The 5,000-nt window shown below is 54.2% G+C and overlaps 2 pseudogenes; both read left to right on the top strand.

Annotated features, from left to right (window-relative positions):
* The first annotated feature begins 3,386 nt into the window (after positions 1–3,386).
* On the top strand, positions 3,387–3,501 carry LOC137317629 (U2 spliceosomal RNA; annotated as a pseudogene).
* Positions 3,502–4,231: 730 nt separating this feature from the next.
* LOC137317595 (U2 spliceosomal RNA) lies at positions 4,232–4,408 on the top strand (annotated as a pseudogene).
* The last annotated feature ends 592 nt before the right edge of the window (positions 4,409–5,000 follow it).

The raw sequence follows: 5,000 nt of genomic DNA on the forward strand, positions 1-5,000 counted from the left end.
CAGAAAGTCATCCCCCCCGACCGGGATTCGAAGCCCGGTCCTGACCACGAGACCACCGGGGAGAGTTGCCTCAAGTCCCTGAGGGACCTGGACACGAGGCCGAGGACACACGCACGCCTGCTGCACTGGCAGCAGCGACCAGCAGGGGTCCGACCGGCTGATCCTTCCCTTTCACAGGCAGGCTTTTGGCCCTCGCTCAAACGACAAAGGTGTTCAGAAGGAAGTCCTGGGGGGAAGGCATGGAGGGACGGACACAGGGAAGTCCGCACAAAACAGGTCCCCTGGAACCTCTGACCCAGAAAACCGGGTTCCTGGTGAAAGCAGTCCTGCCCCGCCCTGCCATTAACATGACAATGGACAGGGCCCGGACCAGGCGCAGCGGACGGTAGCGAGCAGTCGGAGGGTGAAAATCCGCCAGTGGGTGAAAAGGAGAGCCGTGCGGTGAGAGGAGGCGGAAAGCGGTTCGCAGACTTTCGCTGTACCTCCGGCGGGCAGCGCCGCACCTCCGAGCGCTCGGTACCGTCCGCTGCGCCTCGTCCTGCCGCACGCGACGAGCCGTCCCCGGAGGAAATCGGCCTCGGCCTTCCTGAGATATCAGTCTCCAGGTGGGACAGAAAAACCGGGGGCCCCCGGCTCGCTTTCGGCGGCCCGCTAGTCGACTTCCCGTCGTGCGAACGCGATCCTTCCGGTACCTTTCGGTGCCCCTTGCCCGACTCTAGCTCCGGTGGTAAAGCGGAGTCGGTCGGTCTGACGGCCGCCGAGTTAGCAGGCGGAAAGCGGTTTGCAGCCTTTCGCTGTACCTCCGGCGGGCAGCGCCGCACCTCCGAGCGCTCGGTACCGTCCGCTGCGCCTCGTCCTGCCGCACGCGACGAGCCGTCCCCGGAGGAAATCGGCCTCGGCCCTCCTGAGATATCAGCCTCCATACGGGCGTCACAAATCAGTGGACATGGTCAGCTGCAAAGCAGTGTCATTACAACCTTTCATAAACGACAGGGCAGCACTGCACTGCACCGCACTGCACTGCACCCCACACTACATCACACTTGCCTGCCTGCCTGCCGGCCTGCCTGCCGCTGCCTACTCTCACCAGCGGACCAAAGTGAGGATAACACCCCGAAGCAAGCATCTCCCTTGCCGCCCACCAGCCCACACCAATCCCCTTGCCTGCCTCCCACAAATTCCACCAGCGAGGCAAAGTGAAAATCAACCCCCAAAAAACGCACTCCACACCGGCCATCGCCCGCTATACACCCCCCCTGGGGTGAATATTAAGCCCGAGAACACCGACTGTAACCAACCGCAGTGAAAAGTTGAAGTGGCAACTCATTAACCAGATTTACACTTGGCAACTCATAAACCAAATGAACAAAAAATCTGGTTAATGAGTTGCCCAAAATAAATCTGGTTAATGAGTTGCCACTTCAACTTTTCACTGCGGTTGGTTGCAGTCGGTGTTCTCGGGCTTAATATTCACCCCGGGGGGGCGGGGTGGGTGATTCTGGGGGTAGTGTCCGGGAGGGTGAGCCTTTTATTCGGCAGGAGGCGTGTGGGGAAATCATCAACCTGTCAGACGATGAGTTGTCACAAATGCCATTGCTTAATGAAAGCTGCGCTCCCGAACTGGACTGACTGTCTGACTGTCTGTCTGTCCGTTTGTCAAGGGGAGGAAAAGGCGGTGGTGGTGGTGAGGGTGGAGCTTTACGCTCAGGAGGGGAGACTTTCCTTCATGCCAATTAATCTGCAGCAGAAAGTCATCCCCCCCCCGACTGGGATTCGAAGCCCGGTCCTGACCACGAGACCACCGGGGAGAGCTGCCTCAAGTCCCTGAGGGACCTGGACACGAGGCCGAGGACACACGCACGCCTGCTGCACTGGCAGCAGCGACCAACAGGGGGCTGACCGGCTGATCCTTCCCTTTCACAGGCAGGCTTTTGGCCCTCGCTCAAACGACAAAGGTGTTCAGAAGGAAGTCCTGGGGGGGAGGGAGGGAGGCAGGGAAATCAGCACAAAGCAGGTCCCCTGGAATCTCACACCTGCGTCCCAGAAAACAGGTCTCCTGGTCAAAGCAGTCCTGCCCCGTCCTGCCATTAACGTGACAATGGACAGGGCCCCGGCAGCTTGAGACACATCTTTTTTTCAATATGCAAGTTCTTTTTAAAAAGGTTTCCTTCCACAGCAGCTCTGAGTAAGAGTGAGAGAGAGAGAGAGAGAGAGAGAGACACTGACTGACACTGACACTGACACTGACACTGACACACACACACACACACACACACACACCGTCTCCCATCCGATTGGTGGACTATGGGATTGAAAATCGAACTTTGAGTTTCAATGCAGGGGGGAGAGCGCGAACGCAGCCCCTCCCAACTACCACACGCGCGTTGTTGTTGTTGTAATATAGAACTGCAAGTTGCCGTTGTCGTGGTCGTTTCGAATCAGCACAAAGTAGGTGCCTCCCTGGAATGTCACACCTGCGTCCCAGAAAACAGGTCTCCCGGTCAAAGCAGTCCCGCCCCGCCCTGGGATTAACATGACAACGGACAGGGCCCAGTCAGGGAGCAGCTTGAGAGACACCTTTCAATAGGCGCTTCTGAAACATTAACGCCTTGTTTCTTCCGACAGTTTAACCAGCGATTAACATGACAACGGACAGGGCCCAGTCAGGGAGCAGCTTGAGAGACGTCTTTCAATAGGCGCTTCTGAAACATTAACGCCGTGTTTCTTCCGACAGTTTAACCAGCGATTAACATGACAACGGACAGGGCCCAGTCAGGGAGCAGCTTGAGAGACACCTTTCAATAGGCGCTTCTGAAACATTAACGCCTTGTTTCTTTCGACAGTTTAACCAGCCTTTAACACGCCTTGTGTTTTTATTTCCCATTTCCAGCCAGCCAGCCAGCCAGCCAGCCGAGCCGAGCCAGCATCTGCAGTATTTTTTTTGATTGGTCTTGCCTGCCGTGGAATGAATATTTCAACACGAGCTGCTGATTGTCAGCACCTCACCTCTTTCTCAATTGGCCGTTGCAATCTCACTCACTCGCTGTGAGACACGTCACGTCACTAGTTTTACTCAAAGAGGTTTCCTTCCACGGCAGTTCGTTAGTGACTGAGACTGACTGACGGAGGTCCGTTGAGACACAACCCTCCCCCATCTGATTGGTGGCCTACTGGCAAATTTACCAATCTGTCAAGCAATCCTGGCAAGAAAGGAAAAAACGGCAACTTCTTTAAACTCATCCACTGTTGCAATTAGAAACGGTGGCAAAAAATGTGGCCAGAGTGGGAGAGAACGGCAGTGCTTCGAGACTGCTTTCAACACCGGCAGCCAGAGAACAAAGAGGGAGGGCAAACAGGACCCGAGATCAATTCGCATCGAGCGCGGTATCGCTTCTCGGCCTTTTGGCTAAGATCAAGTGTAGTATCTGTTCTTATCAGTTTAACAAGCACCAAGACCTAGCTTGGCTGGTGGTGAGAAGGGCCCTTCCCGTCAGATCCTTCATGCACTCCCGGGCTCTCAGCGCCACCGCGCGCTGTCCCAGAGGAGGCTGCGGTGGAGACGAGACCGTCACCCATCTCCTTATGGAATGTGCCTTTGCAAAGAAGGTCTGGAGAGAGATGCAGTGGTATCTGTCCAGGTTCGTCCCGAGCAGTTCCGTAACACAGGTTTCTGTGCTCTACGGGCTGTTCCCGGGGACGCACACTGAGACGGACATCGGCTGCTGCTGGAAGACCATCAACTCGGTGAAAGACGCCCTTTGGTCTGCCCGAAACTTGCTGGTCTTCCAGCACAAGGAGCTGTCCTCGACCGAGTGTTGCAGACTGGCACATTCCAAGGTCCAGGACTACGTGCTGAGGGACGCACTGAGGATGGGTGCGGCCGCCGCAAAGGCCCTGTGGGGAAAGGCAACCGTTTAGAGCCTTCCCGACATTGTAAACCGAGGGGCTGCAATCAGGGAAAAACCCCCTCGGGCAGAATGTAAAATTCAAATTGCTGTAATGTAACTGTAATGAATCTGAAATGGACCAGAAATGAATCTGTAATCAATAATCTGTGTTGAGTATGATGCAATGAGACACCCGAGAGTGTCATGAACTGTAATGATGTCCAATGTTTTCATTGTACTGCACTTAACGTAACCTGCAAATTGTATAATCTGTATTGTGTACGTTTGGAAAGTGATATGACAACTGTTTTGTATGTACTGCTGCAAATTTTTATGAATAAAGTATATTTTTTGGAAAAAAAAAAAAATCTGTTCTTATCAGTTTAATATCTGATACGTCCCCTATCTGGGGACCATATATTAAATTGATTTTTGGAACAGGGAGATGGACTAGGGGCTTGCTCCGTCCACTCCACGCATCGACCCAGTATTGCAGTGTCTCTGGGAACGGTGCACCTCCCTGTGGGGAGATATTCAAAAGGAAAAACAGCTCTTTCCCAGTGTCTCTGTGTGTGTGTGTGTGTGTGTGTGTGTTTTATTACTGAGAATAAAGCTGATATCTCTCTCTCTCTCTCTCTTAAACTCAGAGCTGCTGTGGAAGGAAACCGTTTTAAAAAGAACTTTCTCAGCTCAGTGGTATTTTTTTCTTCTCCAAGGCTGAGTGCCGCTCGCACGGAGCGATATAATTCAAAGTGCAAAATAACTTGGCGTCGTTGACTTGAAACAAGCAGGGTCTGCTTCCAAATGAAAGCTGCGCTCCCGAACTGGACTGACTGTCTGTCTGTCTGTCTGTCTGTTTGTCAAGGGGTGGAAAAGGCGGCGGTGGTGGTGAGGGTGGAGCTTTACGCTCAGGAGGGGAGACTTTCTTTCAGAGGTGCCAATTAATCTGCAGCAGAAAGCCATCCCCCCCGACCGGGATTCGAAGCCCGGTCCTGACCACAAGACCACCGGGGAGAGTTGCCTCAAGTCCCTGAGGGACCTGGACACGAGGCCGAATACACACGCACGCCTGCTGCACTGGCAGCAGCGACCAACAGGGGGCTGACCGGCTGA

Source organism: Heptranchias perlo, unplaced genomic scaffold (genome assembly GCF_035084215.1).
Source record: "Heptranchias perlo isolate sHepPer1 unplaced genomic scaffold, sHepPer1.hap1 HAP1_SCAFFOLD_621, whole genome shotgun sequence".
NCBI classification, from domain to species: Eukaryota; Metazoa; Chordata; class Chondrichthyes; order Hexanchiformes; family Hexanchidae; genus Heptranchias; species Heptranchias perlo.